This window comes from Eubalaena glacialis, chromosome 4 (genome assembly GCF_028564815.1).
Source record: "Eubalaena glacialis isolate mEubGla1 chromosome 4, mEubGla1.1.hap2.+ XY, whole genome shotgun sequence".
NCBI lineage: Eukaryota > Metazoa > Chordata > Mammalia > Artiodactyla > Balaenidae > Eubalaena > Eubalaena glacialis.
Window position 1 is genome coordinate 4,803,230 of NC_083719.1, and position 22,929 is coordinate 4,826,158.

Here is a 22,929-nt window from a genome sequence, read left to right on the forward strand (position 1 = left end):
GTAATATGCATTTTCCTGTGTCTTAGGCAGAGCTGTTGAACTGGTTTTAATCTTCCCCTGATGTTCAAAGTCATTATAATGAAAATGTTAATGCAAAGCCATGTCTGCTGTTGGGCCCCTTGGTCTCTCCAACTCATGTCAGGTTGTCAGTTATCACTTCCCTACCTGTCATCATACCTCCCTCTAATAGCCTCCCAATTTCCGCTGATTTGGTGCTTCCAGTCTGCTCTGAGCCAGGATTCCAGACCACGCTGCATGTTAAGCATGGCATACTAAATAAGACTTGATTAGAATCTGAGTGAGGGCTCAGGCTTTTGGGGAGCTGTTTTAGGGAGATCAGAGGTCTCTTTGATTACTTGTTGAGGAATGAGGCTTGCAAGACTTCCAATAGACAGTGTTGACTCTAAACTACTGGCCATCAACCTTGAGTATACATTTGAGAAGTTTTAAGAAATACTGGTGCCTGACCCCACCTTGCCTGATCATAATTTAATTGGTTTAGGAGGCCAGCTTAGCATAAGGACTTCTTAAAGCCTCTACCAGGCAAATATAGGATGCAGCCAACTTTGAGAACCTTGGTGCTAAAACATCTTAAAAAAGTTTATTGCTATGGGTCAGTTTGGTCTGGGGTAGTGATTGTTCTTCATAGGTATTATGAGCTGAATTGTGTCCTTCTCCCCAAAATTCATATGTAGAAATCCTAACCCTCAGTGCCTCAGAATGTGACCTTATTTGGAAATAGAGTTGTTGCAGATGTAATTAGTTAACATGAGGTCATATTGGAGTAGGGTAGACCCCTAGTCCAATATGACTGGTGATTTTATAAGAAGGAAGAATTTGGACACAGAGACATACCCATGGAGAATGCAAGCTGGAGATGAAGACAGAGATCAGGGTGAAGCTTCTACAATCTGAGAAAAGCCAAGGATTGCCAACAAACCACCAGGAGCCAAGCGAGAGGCCTGGAGCAGATCCCCTCTCACAGCCTCAGAAGAAACCAACACTGCCAACGCCTTGATCTTGGACTTCCAGCCTCCAGAACTGAGACAATATATTTATGATGATTAGGCACCTCAGTTGTAGGAATTTGTTATGGCAACCTTAAAAACTAATACAATAGGCATGGCTGTAAGTTCTCAGAATTTACATCTTAAATGTGCATGAGACATACTTTCCTATTGAGCATCTGCTATAGATGAAACCCAATGGAGGCACTGAGAGAAGATGCTGGGGATTCAGGAATAAGAGAGGGAGCTTTGTTCTTAAACTTACCTGGTGATATTTGTCTTACAGAATCAAATCAGATTGCTTTGCAGACAGGCAATGCACGCTGAGGGTGAGGGCTCCAAACACAAGATCACAGTAACACTCCTTCCTTCTATTTGCATGTGCAAATAGCATGGAGAGATCTGTTTTTAATAAATTCAAGTCATAAGTGTAAAGTGTACAAAAATTTGCATTGCAAAATATTCTTGCTCCAGATGCTGAGTTTGCAAGAATTTCTGTTGCTTTATAAATTATTATCTCACCAATATTTTATAAGATCAAATACTACTGAATCAATTTCATTTTAGGATCCACTCAAAATAGTATTTTAGACTACTTATCTATGAGAGAAAGATAATTTGTGTCATTCCTAATATAACCACTGGTCTTTTGTAAAATATATTTTGCATGGATACCTCTACTTGTTCATGTTTTGTGGAAGTTAGTACTGGGTTGGCCAAAAAGTGCCTACAGTTTTTAAGTAAAAGACGCATTTTTCATTTTCACCAAGAACTTTATTGAACAATGTATTCACTCTTTTGTTCCACTACCTTCTGCCATTTTTCAGGCAACTTCATAGTTCCACCTTCCCAAAATTTTTATCTTTTTAAAGATAAAATTTTTATCTTTTTAAAGACAAAATTTTTACTGTTCCAGGTGCCTTTTACAGTCTTCCAGGGAATTGAAATTTTTTTCCATTAAAAGAATTTGGTAGAAACTGAAATAAATGGAAATCTGAAGGTACAATGTCTGGTGAATACGGTGGATGAATCAGAACTTCCCAGCCAAGCTGTAACAGTTTTTGCTTGGTTATCAAAGAAACATGTGGTCTTGCATTATCCTGATGGAAGATTATGCATTTTCTGTTGACTAATTCTGGACGTTTTTCATCAAGTGTTGCTTTCAGTTGGTCTAATTAGGAGCAGTACCTGTTGGAATTAATCGTTTGGTTTTCCGGAAGGAGTTCATAATAGAGGACTCCTTTCCCTTCCCACCATATACACAGCATCACCCTCTTTGGATGAAGATCGGTCTTTGGTGTGGTTGGTGGTTGTTCATTTCGCTTGCCCCACAACTCTTCCGTTCCACATTGTTATACACTATCCACTTTTCATCACCCATCACAATTTGTTTTAAAATCGGGACATTTTCATTACACTTCAGTAGAGAATTTCATATGGAAATAAGATCAAGCAGGTTTTTTTCCGCTTAAATTATGTGGAACCAAAACATCAAAGCTATGAACATAACCAAGCTGGTGCAAACGATTTTCAATGCTTGATTTGGATATTTTGAGTATGTCGGCTATCTCCCACGTGGTATAACATAAATTGTTCTCAATTAATGTCTCAATTTGATCGTTATCAACTTCAACTGGTCTACCTGACTGTGGAGCATCGTCCAGTGAGAAATGTCCAGCAAGAAACTTTGCAAACCACTTTTGACACTTTCGATCAGTCACAGCACCTTCTCCATGCACTGCACAAATCATTTTTTGTCCTTTAGTTGCGTTTTTACCTATCTTGAAATAATAAAGCATAATATACCAAAAATGTGGTTTTTTTCTTCCATCTTCAATATTAAAATGGCTACATAAAAATTCAACAACTTTGATAAGTTTTTTAATGCATGCTGATATGACAACTGTCACAATTCAATCTAGCAACACTGTTTCAAATGAAGTTAAAGACAACTAAGAGCTACTAGAGCCATCTTACAGAAAAAAACGAATGAACCTTTTGGCCCACCAAATATGTAGATGTAATTTTCAATTGTCTTTGAATAAAACAGGAACTGCTTGGAGAAATTAAAATGAGATATTGTTTCCCAAGAGAAAAAAGAGAAAAACTGACGTTTCATAAGCAGCATTTTTTTTACTATTTTCTCTAGATATTTTATCATATTACTGATATATAATAAACAATGGACGCTAATGGCTGCCTCCCAAGCATCCATTTCTCTTTTCTCTTACACAGGAGACTCTGGCATTTGTTGGAGAGCCTGATTCCACCCTCAGGGCTCAGAGGACGAGCACATGTACAGGTCAAGACATGCTGCCCTTCCCTGTGGACACAGGAGTTGGTTGAGGTGTGGGTGTGCTGGGAGATGGTGGAAGTTATTTCCCCAAGGTTGACCAGTTTGAGAAAATATCAGTATTTTTCTGGGAGGCTGAGACAAAGCCATTTATTTCCTGTACACTGGAAATGAAGAACGGGTAGCTCCAAATCTGCAGGCAGTTATCTTAAGAATGTGGGAGAACTTTACTAAGGAAGTGATCATAGAATCAAAGAGAAAGAAACTGAGTCCTATGCTCAGCTGAGTCCTGGGTGAAGTTGTGCATGACTCTGTTTGTCTCCTGGACTGCTCATCTGGTCAGCTATTTAATCCAGGGTTAGGAAAACTTCTTTTTCTAAAACGCTCCAGATAATAAATATTTTGGGTTTGGTATATCTTGTGGTATCTATTGCAACTACTCACTTCTGCTGTTGTGTTGGGAAAGCAGCCATAGAAAATATATAAAAGAATGCACCTCTCTGTATCTTCAATAAAACTTTATTTATGAGCACTGAAATTGGAATTTCAAATAATTTTCATGAATCATAAAAGATTCTCCTTTTGATTTTTTTTAACTCCCTAAAAATGTAAAATCCAGCCTTAGTTCTTAGTTCTTACAAAAACAAACAATGGGCCAGATGTCCTGAGGACCACAGTTTGCTGACCCTTGATTTAAACCAATCAATTCATATTTTCAGGGGGAAAGTTATGTTTTTCGTTATTTACAACCTAAAACTTCTTTATAGATAATAAAGATTGCATGGAAAAGGGAACATATAAATAGAGGTTTTAAGAGTTAGTAGGAATTGGATACAAATTGTGATGGTAAAAATAAATAACTTGAAAAAATTAGAAATAAGAAAATGTTTGGGTCAGAAGAGTATGTTTTCTGGGGATATAAATGCATGTACCCACTAACACACAATGAAAGCATATGACCACATAATTTGGGAAATCTTTAAATCCTGGAAATTCAGTGTGCATTAATATATTAAATACTCTGAGAAGTCCTGGACTAAAGAAACAGTTTATTAATCTTTGTTTAATCCAGCATTCCTCAACTGTCTTTGTTCATAAAACAACTTTATCATGGCCTGGTTATTAGCATTACTTAAAGCAGCACCAATTTGAGTAACGTGCAGATATGTGATGTGTTTAGACAGGTCACAAAGGGCCATTGACGGTTCTCATTTAAATGGGAGACGTGAATGACCTGCACACCAGCAGAACAGAAAGTGTGGGCACCCTGGTCAGACAGGGGATAATTACAAAACTCCAGATGGGAGGTAATGAGAGCCCGAATTAGAAACATCTGCATTTGAACCAGAAAGGAAAAGATCAAGATCAGATTTGAAGGACAAGGGGAGAGAGTGATCAGGACAATGAGACTCTCAGCCTGGAAGACTGAGAAGGGGAAGAGAAGCATATTTTAGGAGATTACTTAGATTCAGCTGTATTGACTCTGAGGCATTTATCAGGCATTTGGGCATTCCCTACTGACTTTTGGAAGAAAACCATGAAGAATGTCACAGATTCAACCATTACTGGTATCAAACCTAACCTGGACCCATTTGCCCACCATGCAGCAAAGCCAATCGACTGACACTAGGTTGTGGTAAAGGAAAGTACAGTGTTTATTGCAGAGCACCAAGCAAGGAGAATGGACAGCTCATGCTCAGAAGACCCAGACTTCCCAATGGCTTTCAGGGAAGTGCTTTTAAAGGCAACATTTGGGGTGAGGGTTGCACCCCAAATGACTCTGACTTTTATAAATTTAATAATGAAAGCAAGGAATGTAATTCCTGGACCTTTGTGGGAAAAGGCACTTAAGGGGAAAACCTATTTAAGAAAAGGGAGATGTGAATAGTAGATGAAGATAAAGTATTGAGTAGAAGGAAAGAGAGAGATGGGAGGACACGAAATATCCAGGAGGGATGGAGGGAAGAGGGTAGAGGCACAGCAGAGTGATCACCTTGACAGTGAGGAGAAAGAAAAGAGAGGAGAGAGTCAGGTTGAGATGACAATGGGGGCACTGCACAAGGTCATGTAGAATTGTCCTTCCCTCCTCATGAAATGGAGAGAAGAGGAATCCTTGGAAATGGAATCAAGTATCAGAGTGAAGTTGGCCATGTGGTGCCCTGGAGGGGAGACAGACTCCGAGGTCAGACACACTTACCTTCTACTACCATATACCATGTAATTTTGAGTATGAATCTCTATTTGCTTATCTGGTTAATGGGGAGAATAACTCAAATAACCCAAATACATATCCCATTAGAGATAAGAGATAATAAATGCCAGCATGTTTGCTATAGAGTCACTGTAAATATTAGTTTCTAATTTTCCACCCATCTTTATTTCTTTCTTTCTTCCTACATTCATTTTCTCTCCCTTCCCATCTTCCTCCTTTCCTCTTTTCTTCCTTATGTCCTTCCATAGAAAGGAAAAGGTCTGGAATAGCCACTGTTAGGAATATTACAGTGAATTGGTGTTATCCTTCATAAATCTGCCCTATGCCATACCCTCCCAACCAAAGCCGCATGGCTACTGAGATGTCCCACTTGCCTTCCCCTTATATTTCCCATTTATTTATATACAGCCTTCCTGCTAGTTCAGCTTCATAAATGAAATTCCAGAATCTAAAGGGCACAAGTATATTTAACCATGACTTGGATCTACCTTGTTGCCTTTGGGAAGAATTCCAATAAAATGTTGCAGGCAAATTAAAACCCATGTTCCTTTTAAAGACTTCCAGGAAAGGTTGATTAATGATTCATTCTGGTGTTTAATAACCAAATATGTCAAGAAATCTTTCTTACAGATGCTCTAAATTCATGTGCTGAAGTGGGAGTGGGTCCTTTTTAGGAGCTATGGTTAATTACCTGGGGCATCAATTTCTACTGAGATCACTTTTGCCAATTATTATATATCAAATGTGTGACCAGGGCACACATATCAAGTTAATGAGTCCTCTTCTACACTTTTTTCTCCTCTTTCCACAAAGATAATTGACTCAGATTTATCATGCAAGACATCTAAGCTCCACGTAAGTCTGCAGGAAATTCTCATACACGCCTCACACTCTCCATGCTGCAGAAGAAAGCTCCCTGGTTTGCTGAGAGTGACTGGCTCACTGGCATCATACTACATGAAGAAAAGAAAAAAACAAGTTTTTCAGATTTTCTCAACTTCTACCACTTGCTAAGTCCTTCACTATTCACTAGGGTCACACTGAAGTCCTTCTCCAAGTTTATTAGGCAATGAGTTAAACAAGGAAATAAATTATTCTGCAAAATGCTGCCCAGCTTGAGATGGTATCAATTCTTATTTCTGAAGGTGAAGATTTAGAGATGTGGTTCCTTAACTTTGTTAATTTTCTCAAACTACACTTGCAGAGAATTGAGACTACAGGCAGGACAGATCATGTTCCAGTCTGTGATGTGAGAGTCAGGATAAACTCTCTCCAAGTCCTGGGTATCTGCCTGGTCCTGTACAGTGAACACTTGTTTTTAGTTGACCAAAGTCTGGCATCTATGTTTTTTGAAACACTAGCCACACTTTTCATTTGTTTGCTCTACTCGGCAACGTTCTTGGAATGAATGGCCTTGGAAACCAAGTCCAAGGACAGAATCCCCTTGACATTCTTCTAGACATGGCTCATCGACTTGTGCCCCAAGCAATCTTACAGGTAAGACTCTCCATGCTGTCTGAGGGTGCCACACCACTACCATCATGTTCACCTGTTTGTTCAGATTCTGTATTTCTAATGAGCTCCCCGGTGTGGCGATGCTGCTGGACCGTGGCCCACAGATTGAATAGCAAGGTTCCAGATGCTCCAATCTGCCTGTATAAAGTGAAATATGCATTTACAACAAAGGCCCTTGAATCATGTTTCTAAGGGATACCAAACATGTTTCCATAAATTTCGACCTTCATGTGCAGAATTAGCATCAAATAAGCCGTCTATTTCTTTTTTCTTTTTTGGAAAGAGCACCTGAGATACCCTAGGACAGTGGTGTTCAATGGTTGCTGCACATTACGGTCAGTGGGGGCAGGGAACGTGGAGAGGAAGGGGAGATTTTAAAAATTACAAATGTCTCAGCCACATCCCTAGAAATTAAAGTAGAATATCTGGGGGTGGGGCGAAGGCTATGCCTAGGTAGAAGCCCCTTGGGTAACTTCAAAGTACAGTGAAGGTGGTGTTACACAACTTTTAACCTTTGGCACAACATGACAGGTGTTACTACTACACACAGCACATGAGTTATTTAAATCAAAGTAATTTCCTAATATTAGTTACCCCAAACACCCAGTAATTGGTAAACATTTTCTTTATTAATTCCCAGTAGGTGTTCTTTCTTAAAATTTTGCTTCCACTGACAGTTGAGCAAAGGAAAATTTTACCTCCTAACATCTAGTTTTGCCACTATAAGGTTGTATAAAATAATTAAATTAAATTGCAATTTGCAGGCTTGTGTCTTTATCTTAATCTTCCAATTTTCTATTTCTTAACATTAGTTGAATATTATTTCCTCTCCTCAGAAGAGAGACACTCATTTTAAAAGGACTTCACTGGGCTTGAGTCTATATGTCAAAGTGTTCCTCTAAATGGTCCCAGGAGGAAGTTTGATAAATGACTAAGTGTATTGATCCCTGCTATCTTCATAAGTCAAGCCAGGATGCCCTCAAAGTGAAATGTGACATAGATGAGAGAGCAATTAGAACAAAAGGACGAGTCACCATTCAGCTGCCAGAGCTTCAGAACAACAAGAGCAACATTTTGCTTGTTTGATATAAAAAGAACAAGGGTAGCCTGAGAGAAGTAGAGTGTTGATGGGTGGAGACACCACAATTCCACTCCTAGGTACATACCCTAAAGAACTGAAAACCCCAACAAGCACATGTGCACACATGTTTAAAACAGCATTATTCACAGCAACCAAAAGGTAGAAACAATCCATATGTCCGGCAGGGGATGACTGAATAAACAAATTGTGGTCTATCACACAATGGAATATTATTCAGACTTAAATAATGGATTAAGTACTGAAACATGCTGCAATACAGATGAACCTCAGAAAAATGAGGTTAAGTGAAAGAAGCAAGAATCAAAAAGCCATATTTTTACTGTGTATCCATTTATATGAAATATTCAAAATAGATAAATCCATGGAGACAAAATGCAGACTGGAGGTTACCAGGGGCAGGGTGAGAAGGATGAAATGGGGGAAACCTCCTTAATGGGTAAAGGGTCTTACTTTGGAGTGATGGAAATGCTTTGGAATTAAATAGAGATGGCGGTTGCACAACGTTGTGAATGCAGTAAATGCCAGTGAATTGTTCATTTTTAAACAGTTAACTGTATTATGTGAATTACAATAGATTACTTTCTAACCATTTGTCATATCTGATGATAGTAAGTCTATGGAGCCAGAAAGGCATATGTTGGTGAGGGTGATCTTTTTAAATAGAGTGGTCAGGGAAAGCCCTCTCTAAAAGATGAGTTTGGGAAAACCCTAAGGGGTGAGGGAGTGAACCATGCAGACATATTTGAAAAGACTACTCCAGGCAGAAGACCTCCAGGGGGAGCATTCCTGAATGATGAACAGCAGGGTGGCCAAGCTGGTTGGCTGGACAAGCCTAGAATTTCAATTCTAGGAGGCTCAGCGGGATGTAGAAGGTTTGTTGTGCTGGGCAAACAGGAAGTCCAGAATAAGCCACATAGAGGAAATGAAACCGAGCAGGACATTGCAGGGTCTTTCCAGAGCCAGATCAACCCCACCTTGTATCTCCCACCTCTTGTTTGTAAAAAAGCTTTAGCTTCATATGCCTTCCCCAAGTTCCAAAGAGCAGATTTAATCAGAGAAGTGAGAAAAATCAGAAACAGAGAAAAGCAGGACAAAATTATAATAGTTTAGTCATAAAACAAAGTCAAAGACCTTTAGTTTCTCCTCAATGGCTACAAGTAACATCATGAGACATATTCTTGAGCTGTGTTGCAGATACTATAACCCCCACCAGGTCGAGAAAGTTAACTGCACACTGACCTCCAGCAACAGACCCCAGACTAGCTGGACCCCAAAAATTGATAATGTAAGTTCCTGAAATACCACCCTGTTACCTCACCATCAACCAATCAGAGAATTGTGCATAAGCTGATCATGCACCCCACAACCTTCTCACTCACACTGTCTTTAAAAGCCCTTTCTTGAAAGCCACTGGGGAGTCTTTTGAGCATGAGCTGCCCATTCCCTAAGCTTGGCACCCTGCAATAAATGCTGTACTTTCCTTCACAACATGGTGTCTGTATATTAGCTTTACTGCGTGTAGGCAGGCAGACCTAAGTTAAAGTCAGTAACAATTTTGGTGACTTCAAAAGGACTCCTGTTCTGAGTCCTTTCAAAGGACTCTCACCCATGACACATTGACCCTGGTTGGTGACAGCTCTAGGATCCTGTCCAGCAGCTGCCTGATCTCCTTTGTCTCAGGGACAGCCCCAAGTACTTGCCACTGACTGGGCGTTACTGACCCATGGTGACTTTGATTCCATGCAAAGGAAAGAAGACTCTGGTCTTGGTCTGTCAGACACCTCTGGTAAGTGGCAGAACCTCATGTGTGGCAATACCAGGGTATTCTTCCCTATTGTGTTGCTTTGATTGAAAAATTTTCCTTTAAGGGAGGGGGGCATAGGAAGGCACAGGACTTGGTCATCTGGTGTTGAGCAGAATGCTGCTTTAGGATTTTCCTCTCTGGGGTGAGGAATCTCCCAGTCATCCAGCACTGCCTGAGTGGTAATTGGGAAACTCCCTGTTAGACCAGGGCTTGTCCACACCCCATCTGGACCAGCAGATAGGAAATCTTCCAATTTTCTGCTAGGGAATTGTGACCCTGAGAGACAACCAAGCACTGGGTTGCTTGGTTCTGACTGACTGTTTCTGGTAATACCAACTGTGAATAAGTACAGTGGGAATTCAGAGGTCGATTTCATCTTGTAGTCCCTTAGGGTACATTCTGCAGAATTGAGAGATTTTCAGTTTTGATCCCTTGAAAAGGAAAAAAAAATGATATTTTTTCTGTAATAATGCGTGGCCGCAATATCCTTTAGGATCCAGAGAAAAATGGCCAAGATGAAACTCTCTTGACATTCCAAAACTGTTTTTCTTTCCTTACATTAAAGAAAGCTGGCTTGATAAAATATCTTTTCAAAATTCTGACCCTGAGAAAACAAAAATATTCCTAGGAGAAAACTTAAAGTAATAATTCTTTCATGTCCTTGAAATGCAAACACAGCCCACATTGCCTAAGATTACAGCCTTGGCTTAATTAGAACCTGAGACTTAAGGGAAGAAAAGAGGCTTTTTAAAACTCAAGTGAGTAAACTTAACTTATTCCACCTGTTATTTATAAACAAGTAAGTTTTATAATGAAATACCTGACATAACTAAGTTATTTTTTCTATTGATCATCTTTTTTTATAACATCTTTATTGGAGTATAACTGCTTTACAATGTTGTATTAGTTTCTGCTGTATAACAAAGTGAATCAGCTATATTTATACATTTATCCCCATATCCCCTCCCTCTTGCACCTCCCTCCCACCCTCCCTATCCCACCTCTCTAGGTGGTCACAAAGCACTGAGCTGATCTCCTTGTGCTATGCAGCTGCTTCTCACTAGCTATCTATTTTACATTTGGTAGTGTATATATGTCCATGCCACTCTCTCACTTTGTCCCAGCTTACCCTTCCCCTTCCCAGTGTCCTCAAGTCCATTCTCTATGTCTGTGTCTTTATTCCTGTCCTTCCCCTATGTTCTTCAGAACCTTTTTTTTTTTTCTTTTTAGATTCCATATATGTGTGTTAGCATACGGTATTTGTTTTTCTCTTTCTGACTTACTTCACTCTGTATGAAGTCTGTAGGTCCACCCACCTCACTACAAATAACTCAATTTCATTTCTTTTTATGGCTGAGTAATATTCTATTGTATATATGTGCCATACCTTCTTTATCCATTCATCTCTCAATGGACATTCAACATAACTAAGTTTTAAAATAAAGTTATGAGATTTCTGGTCTGTCTGTCTTTATGTAAAGATTAATTTTGTAAATGAGCTCTATATAATTGGCTTAAAGAAAAGTAAGGACTTACAAATCAAATATTTCCAAATACAACACCCGATTGAATTTTAGGTTCACATGATGTGAGAAATATTCAGTGTTAAATTAATATCTCATATTAAAGCTAGCTTAAGTTTGTTGGTTTAATTAATACAGACATGTCTTTAGAGTTATTAACATTCAGTATAATGTTTTTATTGTACCTAGGTTTACTAAAAGTCAAATAAGATCATATTTTATATGTTGCAAAATTTGTCAGCAATAAAAAATTAATTTGGTACCATTATACTGTCATAAGTAATAAAAAAGAGATAAAGAAGATAGAAGCTTTTAGGTGAACTCTTTAGGAATAGTTATGTTTTAGTTTTTCCAGATTTTTGGTAACTTGACACTTTAGGGTTTTGTTTAATTAAGTGATGAGAATTAATTAAATATCTAGATCTTTTTAAAGTACTGAAACATTGCTAGACAAGTTTAAATTTACCTATTTTTGTCTTCTTATGAAAGAAAAACTAAACATTTTGGGTTTATTAGACACATGTCTTGTACCACATTAAAAAATAAATTATGCTGCAAGAAAGTACATGTCTTTAGTGGGTATAAAATATATCCATAAGTTTTCCAATCAAAAAATGCTTGTATGAAAAACAGTTTACAATTGATTGCTTCTGGTGTTTTGCTAGAAATTAAGGTTTTTAAGGGTTACAAATTGTAATATATGTGTAATTAAAGCTACTAGAAATAATAAGGGAAACATTTCAGTGTGTAAAAAAAAAGTAAGATATATGTTGTCAGTAAGAAAATGTATAAAAAATGCAGATATTTTTGTTAAGAAAAAAGAAAGTAGTTTTGTCCTAGAGCTGGTGGTTTCTGGGCAGGAAAAGATAAGAGTCGCCCCTGGAGCAGGCAACCATGAGCACCAAGGTCTTTTTTTTTTTTTTTTTTTTTGGCGATCTGATGAGATTCTGCCAGCTGATGCCTGTGGTCATCCTGGGCTTTGCCTCAGGTACATCATCTGAGATGGGGGCCCTGGGCTGGAGGGAGAAAGTTGTGGAAGATTTGTAAAAAATGAACCCTGAGAAAAAGTTTTGTACATGGTCAAGATTGGATAAGATTAGATTAAATTTAATTAAATAAATATATTTTCTTATTTAAAGTAAGATGGTAGGTATAAGACTAGAGTTTGGTTTTTTCTCTCTCTGTCAAGAGAACAAGTTTTTCTTAGAATATTGAGCTGCTTTAGAACAAATTCTAATTGAAGTTTTTTGACCTCTGACTAACTTTGGGACATTTCAAAGGGCCCCTGAGGCATCTCAGAGAAAAATATTAAACTAGTTAGGATTATTTGGTATGTTAAATTACATAAACATTGTCAAATGAGTGGTAATAAACCTGCTTATGTTATACTTTATAGGTAAATGTCATTAATATGAATGTTCTAGAAATCATAGAGTTCTTAAAATTTGGATATGTCCTGATATTATGTTATCAGTAATAATTCTAGTTATTATTTTAATTTGCTGTATGTCACACAAGTTTCCCTGTCAATTGCATTATAATCAGATCTCTAACCCTGCCTATTTAAGTCTTTTGTCATTCATAGACAGTTATTGTTTCACTCTGATGCTTTTGCAAAAATGCTTCATCTGTCAAAAGATTCATAGAAAGGACTTTTTGACAAGTACATGTTTCTGATAACTTTTAGATCATACAGCTAAACTGGGTAAAACATTTTAAAATTCTAATGAAAACCCTGATGGTTTCATAAAATTGTTAATAAAAGATTAAGGATTAGTTACATAAGACTAAGTGAACTGATAAATATGGTTATAATTTTTATGGCTTTTGTCTGAAATGTTATTGACTTTTAATCTGCGTTTTCTAGATATAAGGAAATCTTTCCCCTTAAGCTAATTATGACTTACAGAAACTTGGTAAATTATACCTTTGTAAGCAAAATTGAAACATTTATCTTTTCTCTCTATCAGATCCCTCCAGAAATTGGAAACTGTTACATTTCCAACACTTTATCAGATGAATAAGAAAGGTCACCTCCTGACAAGTGCAGGAATCTCAAGATATTTTGAAGACCTTGAAAAGAGAGGAATTCACTGATATTAATAGATATTGAAGGTGGAATCTGTGACTAGCCCTTGGTGTGGATTTTCTGGCCTTGAGAGGCTATTTATTTATTTATTTGGCTGCACTGCATGGCTTGTGGGCTCTTAGTTCCCTGACCAGGGATTGAACCCATTCCCTTGGCAGTGAAAGCATGGAGTCCTAAACACTGGACCACCAGGGAATTCCAGAGAGGCCTTTTAAAAATTCAAGCTGAGATTCCCCATGAAAAGTTCTGGCACAGCCAATTTAAAAGAACGTATTTGATCAATTAACCAGACTTATGGTCTTAATTTGGCTATGTTTGGGGAAATGATGGTAATTTTAGAGAGAAAAAGATTATGTTTCAGTGGATACTAAATTCTAGTTTTGTTAATTGAGGTCTGTATTTACTGCCTAAAACTCACTTCCCAGATAGCTCCTTGTTGCTATGTTATATTATTGTAAATTTTACTTGAGTTATTAAAAGGATATTCTAAACTTGTTTCTGAAGCTAATCACAGTAATCTATCTTTAGATGACCTGCAATCAGGGAATTATGCATACTGGAAAAGACATCATTTAAAGGACTCTTTCTCCAACCTAGGTTAAAAATCCTTATCAGGTATTCTTAATTATCTCAGACACAGTGAAACTGAAGGAACTCTTAAATTCATATTTCCCACTTAAGAAGGGCATCTGCATTAAACTTGTCTATAGAAATGACTGCTGATCCCAAATAACATCCACATCAGGATAAGAAGAAGATAAAAACAGTGGTAGACAGCTGACCCAAGAATACAGACCAGGCCTGTAAGACTCATCCAACTAATTCAATTGAACTGATTACCAAATGTTTGTCTTCAATGTTTGTCCCTGTCAAAATGGAAAGTTGCTTTGCTTCTAACAATATTTTTGACCCCAGCTTTCAGAATGGAAAAAAAAATTCTCCTTTGAAGTTGTCACAGAGTATTACTACTCATGACATGTATTCCTGCTTGCTTTAAGTCAACTGCTAAAAGCATATGTACAATGTTTGTGTGACAATTTGGTAAAATTGATAAAATGTATAGCCTATAAAATATTTCCCTGTCAACATACCTCTGAACTTATTCACTATGTCTAATTAGTTTTCCCCAATGTGAATAACTAGACAAATATATATATGTGTGTGTGTGTGTGTGTGTGTGTGTGTATATATATATATATATATAAACAAAATTATATATATATATATATATATATATATATATATATATATATATGAACAAAAAAGAGGCCTAGCACCAAATGAAATATGAACCCAGAGAAGATAGAGAAGGTAACAACCACCTGGCATTGAAGGACAAATATTTTGATTATCAGTGCTTTCTACTGAAAGATTTGTAATCAAAGGGGAAATGGTGGGAGGAAATTTTCACATATTGAAGTATGGGGATGTCATTCTGGCTTATACATGATTTAACTTAAATCAGAACAGCCTGTTTTGTGGCCTATCTAATGTACATTGTACATCTGCTTTAACCATTGGGAAAAAATACATTTAAAAATAAAAATAGAGTGACTGTAGTTCAGGTATCCAGAATAGATCTGGATAGCCATTGTGGACATGATTTTAGACACGTTCCTGTATTACTGAGGAGTTAAATTTTCTGAACTGTATCCACTGCTTTAAGGCAACCACCAGCTGTTCTCAAAACAATATCTGCTAGTAGCTGCCAGTAGCAAATTTATGGTCTCAAGATCTCCTCTTATAGCTATGAAATCTTTCTTTTACTTTAGAAATAGTAGTAATAAACGAGACAGCTCAAGCAGTAGCCTCCCAACAGAAGGCACTAGATTCTTTAGCCAGAATAGTACTAGACAATAAAATTTCTTTAAATTACATTTTAGCAAAAAAAGGAGACATATGTATAGTGGACAATAGTTTCTGTTATGTGTGTATTAATACCCCTGGAGAAGTTAAAACCCAAATAAATAAAATACTTCAAAAGGCTACTTGGTTACAAAATGTATGTAAAGAGGACACACTCTAAAATTTATTTTCCTAGTTGCCATCAGGAATAGGAGGACTCTTTCAGGGAATACTACAAGTGTACATTTTGATCATTATCCTCATTGTAACATGTCCACTAATTTTGAAATGTTTGTCCAAGTGCTATGACAAAGGAATCAAAGAGAGAGGTAATGTTTTCATAATACTGGGTCGGACAAAAGTTCGTTTGGGTTTTCTGTAAATGTTATGGAAAAACCTGAACAAACTTTTGGCCAGCCCAATACAAATAATTGGTGCAAGGCCTGGCACTCAAGAATTCTCTAAAATGAAAGTCAATGACTTTCCTCTAACCCTGAAAAATTGTCTTTGACCCCATTCAGCAGGAAGTAGCCAGAGCAGTCATTGCCCCTGTTCCCCTCAGGATTGAGGAATATCAAAGAAAAGGGGGGATTTAAACTGAGCAGGGCCCTGAGGAGTCTTCTGGGGGACAGACACCCACCTCCACGATGTTCTCTGCCTCTTGTTTATAAAAAAACTTTAGTCTCCTAGGCTCTCCCCAAGTTCCAAAGAACAAATTTAATCAGAGAAGTGAGAAAATGAAGAAACAAAGAAAAGCAGTCAAGCAAGACAAAATAATAATAGTTTAGTCATAAAACAAAGTCAAAGACCTTTAGTTCCTCCTCAAGGGCTACAGATAATATCCTGAGCCATATCTTTGAGTTGTTTTGCAGGTACAAAAATCCCCACCAGGTGGAGAAAGTTAACTGCACGCTGACCACCAGCACATAGACCTCAGACCAGTTGGAGTCAGAAAATTGGTAATTGAGATTCCTGAAATACCACTCTGTTACCTCACCATCAACCAGTCAGAGAATCGTGCATAAGCTGATCATGCATCTCCCAACGCTCTCCCTCACTCTGTCTTTAAAAACTCTTCCCCAAAAGCCATCAGGGAGTTCAGATATTTTGAGCACAAGCTGTCCATTCTCTAAGCTTGATGCCGTGCAATAAATGCTGTACTTTCCTTCACCACAATGTGGAGGGAGTAGGTTGGCTTTGTTGCACATAGGGCTAGCTGACCCAAGTTCAGTTCAGTAACAGAAATAGTGGGGAAATGAGAAATACACAAAATTATATGTAAAGGATTGAATTTAACTGTTGTTCTAGATTGGGTTACAACACTTTACAGCTTGATTAAAACTTTTTATGTGTTTTAATAATGACCTAATAATTATAGAAACAGCATAATTGGACAAAAAGCATTTTAATACATGTTGTTACTTTACCAAGTTTATTGGCAGTCAATCACTTCGGACCAAAAGCCATAGCCTAGGCCTCATGGATACCCTTTTGGACATGACCAAAGGGAAACCCTGGGCATTGACAGCCACACAGTAGACCCTGGAACAGTGAATAAGCCCCGCTCTAAGAGTGATGGCACAATGTTGAATCTTAGGGATTTTGTTAGTCAGGTTTCTTTAGAGGAGGCAGGAGCAGGTTCCCAGAGAGAGGGCCATGGACTTTGGAGCCAAGAGACCCAAGCTCAACAACAGGGTACAACGTCCACCACCTGTGTGACCTTGGGAAGGAAGTCACACCTCACTGAGCCCCAGACTCCTTACCTGAAAAATAAAACCATGTTAAACTACACACAGAAGTACACACACATGTACTGTGTGCACCCCAAAGTATACCCCAGTGAATGTTGTGTATCATTCTTCTCTCACCTGCTCCTACTTGCCTGTCCATTCCAGCTCCTTGTTTATGTCAGCCTGTTTCCACAATCATCACTCTACATGTTTCCAACACCTGCCCCTACCCTTCCAACTTACTTCTCTCCCCTGCTCCTCTCCAGGTCCCCCCACCCAACTCCTCCCCCAGCACACAGCACACTCACCCTGAAGTTGATATTCTTCTCCCCCTGTTGCCAGTCTCTTCCATGAACCCTCCTGTCTTCACCCTGCTTCTCCCTCTGTCAGCAGCTCTTTCAGATCTGATTCTGAATGGAAGCAATTCTCCAGCCTTCACTCTCTTTTGCAGACTCAGAGTAGCAGGCAGTATTGGTACCTGAGAACCTGGGTAGGACCTAGAGCTGACCAGATTCAATCTCAGAAGGTCTATGGAGGTGATGGGATTTATTTAGGGCATGGCTATGTTCAAGACACTTTTAAAAACTAAAAACTAATATTTTATTTTAAAAAAAACAAACAAAAAACTGATTACATGATAATTCACACTGTTAGCTAGATGTTTTTGTCTTGTTTTATTTTGTTTTAATTATTTGTCACTTTGCATACCTCTCCCAGATCAGAGTTTCTGATACTGGTGAGATGATGAACTGTCTAAGCTCTGTGCCCACTTAGCTTGGATGCACAAGGGATTTACAGCAGCTGACGTCCAGCACCTGGGGCTGCCTTTGTGGGGCTCGGCCTGGGAAGGGTGGACCAAAGGTGGAACCTGCTGGCCTGTGCTTTGGCCCCAAATCCTAATCACAGTCTTGATCACTGGGGTTTGGTTCCACAGAGAACAGTCCAATGAACCTTGTAGAAACTTGCTCTTTGTGACAACAGCAACATCATAGGGAAACGTGCAGGAAGTGTCACTACCCCTGAAGACAGTCACACAGACCACACCTGCAGTGGAGTATGCTGAGATGGAGGGATAGCAGGGGGATGGCCCCTGGACTAAGCAGTTTGTAGACGTGAGGGCTGCCATTTGCCATGGCATCTCGCAGTATCCTCATTGAAACAAAAAGCTCTTTGGGTCACCTCTGAACTACAACAGATTGAGGGAAGTCAACACTCAGAGGCCTGGAAAAACAGAGGTTAAATTTCAAACACCATAAAACTTACAACTCCCATGATCGATGCATTTGACACCAAAAAAAAAAAAAAAAGCAGCTAGGAAATTTACATCCCTTCCATTTTCAACCACAGAACAGATCATCCAAATGGCTCATGCTTATTTTTATGTCCATTGAGATACAACAGACCTTATTTTCCCCCAACTATGAAACGAGGAATCTTTTTGTCCCTCAAGCAGATGAAACACTGGCTGCCAAGAGCTTTGTTTGGGGGTCATCGAAGCTGCCCCTTTCAGCACCTAAGGCTGAATTTCCATTATAGCCCCATGTCCCGAATGTTAGATCAAGTACTTCATTTAATGTCTTCTCCATACCCCAAAATGTGGCTCTTGATTCTTTACACATTCCTTTGAATCAAAATAGATCTCAGCTTGAATATTTCCCATTGATGTAAAAATATGTTATGTATTATTATAAATTTCATCATCATGATCATTATCAAATGGTTACCGGTGCTGGGCACACTGACTTTAGCATGATTTAGCATGTTTAATCCTTACAAAATCTCAATAAGGTAGGGCCAATTGTTATCTCCAATATGCTGATGAGGATGCACTTAAACGTATTTAGAAAATCATAGAGGACAAAACCATGATTAACAAGATTAAAAGGAACAAGTCTGTACTCAGGTATGATCTCCCCATGCTGGCTCACCTTTACCTAATGGTGCTAAATCCAGGAAAATAATGGCCGGCCTGGCCTCAGTCCCACCTCCCTGCAGAACTTGTCATACACAGACTGCCGTGAAGGTTCCCACAACACCTCTCCATCTGCTATGACTGAAATATCCTGCCAGGACTCTCTGACAGCCCCTGCTTATCAAGGTCAGACAAACCCAACCCCCCACCTTCCTTACTTCTTTTACCATTTGCCTCCTGGCTCACTCCACCCTCGAAGGTGACCAGCACCCTCCAGTCTCCTGCTGAGTCCACTGCCTGGAATGCTCTTCTCACACAGGTCCCCATGGCTCATCCCTCACTGTCCTCAGGGCTCATCAGGAACAACCCAGGATGGAATTTTCCCCACCCTGCACTTCCTGCCACTCTGACTTGGCCTTGCTCAGAACATAACACTCATCACCGCCTGACACGCCTCTTCATGGATATCTGTGTATATCTACACCTGTGTCTCCATCTGAGTCAGCTATACACATACATGTACATGTACTGTACTATACACACCTATAAGTTATATATATATATATGTCACCTATACACATATATGTACATGTACTATACTATATACACTGTATGCTATATATATTATATATGTAACCTACATATACACATACTTTTACTGTGCTGTACATACCTATATGCTATATATGATACATTATATATGTCATCTATATGCATATGTGTACATCTCTTATACTGTATACATCAATATGTCTCGATATATGATATACATTTCTCATCTATATGCATATACGTACATTTATGCTGTACAAGTATGTTATATGTTATATATATATGTATTTGCTTATTGTTTTTCTCCCTCCTTTAAAATGCAAGCTCCATGAAGAAACTTCTTTTGTTTTGTTCACTGTTTTATTCCCCAAGCTTATAATAGGCTCTGAGACACAGCAGACTCTCAATCAATATTTGAAGAAAGGAGGAAATAGAAAAAGAGAAAAAGGAAGAAAGGATGGGAGGGAAAGAGGGAAGAGGGGAGAGAAAGAGAGAGAGGTTGATTCTTGTTTCCAGCCTATAGTTACTTAGGCACCTCCATGATTATCACTAAAACTGGTTATTTCTGCGATGTCAGAAACAGGTATTCACAGATAGCCAAGATAAAAAGATATTTCAAATGGATAACCAGGTTTCTAAAGACTGGCAATTAGGGGAAATGTTAGGAAATAATTTGGAGGGGCTTTCAATTTGATGAGAGAGATTCTAGTTAGAACAGATGGATATGAAACGTCTGGAACTACAAAGCACAGGAGACTGAGGACCAACCAGCATACATGTGAGCGGCAAATGGCTTGAAAGCCCATGACAGACGTGCATAAATGGGAAGCATGAAAAACAAAGAACCCTGGTGAAAAGGGTGAAAACAATTCCTCACATCACGCCTGTCAAAAGCCATCACCCACGCTTGGGTGGTGCCGCTTTGTTAAGACGGGCAGCTGTAATCGTATTATTCTACACAGCCCATCAGAGAGCTTCCAGGGCAGAGGCAGGAGGCTAATTTGGGGGAGCAAGTGGGTTAGCATTTATTTCAGAAAGTCTTCTCCCAGCCACACACACTAGCTTTGTTCTAGCATGACTGTTCTCCTAGATTAATTACCCACATTTGCATGTGTGCCTTTTGGTTCCAGTCAGGGAAATAGTTGGAATTATCACCTGGTGCCCTGAAAAACATGCCCTGTCTACTATACCTCACAAATTGTTTATTTTCTTTGCTTCCAAGTTCAAATAAAACACTTTCTCCAGTGAAGTTTCCTTGATTTACTGTAATATATGCCTAAAGCTCAGCCAGGGCAGGACTAATCTCTAAAGCACTGGTGATAAAGAAAAAACATCACAAATAACTGTCAAGTTCTGTTGACAGATCATTTTGCTCATGTCATGGGAGACTTTTTAAAAAATTTCCTCCCTGTGTCTCTTCAAGATTGCTGGCATTGTGGTATAATCTATTATATAACATGTGCCTTCAAAAGAATCGGGGAGAAATGCATCCTTCTGAAAATCACATTGAAATTTAACATGCAGCGCAGTTTTCCTTCAAGGAAGCTAGAACCTCTACTTTTCCAAGATGCAGTGAGTTTATCAAGCTGCAAACAGATGTGGTCATATCAATGAGAACATCAACGTTCCCTTCCCTTGACCCAAGGACAGAGGGAACCTAGATTCCAGTGAGCCATGAACCCTGGCAGTCGAGAAGGTGACCCGAGATGGGCACCTCCAGCCCCCAGGATTACATCCATCACAGACCCCAAACCAGGCATTTGTGGAGGACCTGAATGTCAGTACGCTACAGGGCATTCCAACCAGCTGATGATGGAAGGGAATTTTTTTTTTTTTTTTTTTTGCTTCCTTTAAAGAAATCAGAAGGTCAGAAGACTTTCAGGACAAACCCTGAACCACATGCATTCTGAGAGCTCCGTTGGGTAGCCTTACTTGCGTGTTTGTTTTTGATAAGCACACAGAGACACCAGCCTTACAGAAAGGCCAGGACTCCCCGCCTCACTTTACCCTTGACGTCTGTCAGAATCACATATGCCGTCCTGTCTCAGATGCTCTCAGGTGACCTGCTCTGTGGCCTCTGCACACACATCCTCACACCTCTTCACACCAGTGTTCCCCTGACTGCCTGTGGGTCTCCTGGCTTCTTTCTCATTCTCCTGTATAAACCTAGTTGGTTGGAGCTTACTCTAACTACGTCCCAGGTAAGACGTAATACTCAAACACTTAAAAGTTCTGTGTCATAGATTTTAAAAAAAAAAATCAAATCAAAGCAAGCAAATAAAAATAAATATATCAAAACAACCAGAATACTTGCCCTCTTGATCTCTTAGTGGGTGAGGGGAACTGCTTTCACGGATCTGGTTGGACCCTGTGGGCCAAAGTCACATTGGACCCTTTCTTATACTGAGGATACCGAAAGGTCTTTCTGTTAGAATCACATTAGGAAAAAAATTCTTTATTATTAATGTATTATGTTATTTCATTCATAACCATTTATATTAATGACATTTTAATAGGTTATGTTATATTTAGCTATAGATCTCATTTATTGAGAAATTATGAAATATCCCTCTCCTTGTCCAAAGTCCTTGGTACATTCTACTCTTCTCACCTTGTTTTCTCTCCACCTGAGCACACCCTTCCCTGGTCGTGTGAACCTCTTGTTCTCAAGAATGAATCAGCTGAGATGGTGTGCCTACATGGAGCCTCGCTAAGAAGGTGGAGGTGACTTTGAAGAAAAACCGTGACCACCAATCATGTGATCCTTAAAAGAACCACAGCAGAACAATAAAGACTCAGCACAAGACTTAATGGAGGATAAAAATCCAACTCAGACACAATCCAGGAATTAACAGAGGAGTAGCTCAATCTGAACTTTCTATGAAGAAAGGATAATCATTTGGAAGACAGGGAACTGGAAAGACCACTGAGAAGCCTGCCCAGGAAAGGATGTTCCATATTGAGAATCCCAGGTGCTGGAGGACGCACTTCATTGGGGGGGGGGGGGGAGTACCACTCACCACCTCCAAGATGAGATGCAGATGGGCCAGGACAGCATGAACTGTCCAGATGAACTCACTGCTCCAGAATAAACATGACAGGGAAGGAACTGGACGAGTCCTGTCCTGTAGAGGATCCCCATCCAGGGCTGCCCAGGGTGATTCCACATGTGATCCATCATGTCAGGAGAGCCATAACCTTTGTTTTTGAAGTCCTTAGCAGCCATGGCTGTATAGAAAGACCCTAATGAATATGTCTCACAAGTCAGACTCTGCATTTAAATTACGAAGTGCCTTTTATTTCATGATTTTTTGAACTACATGTCAAAAGGGTTACAGTGAGTAA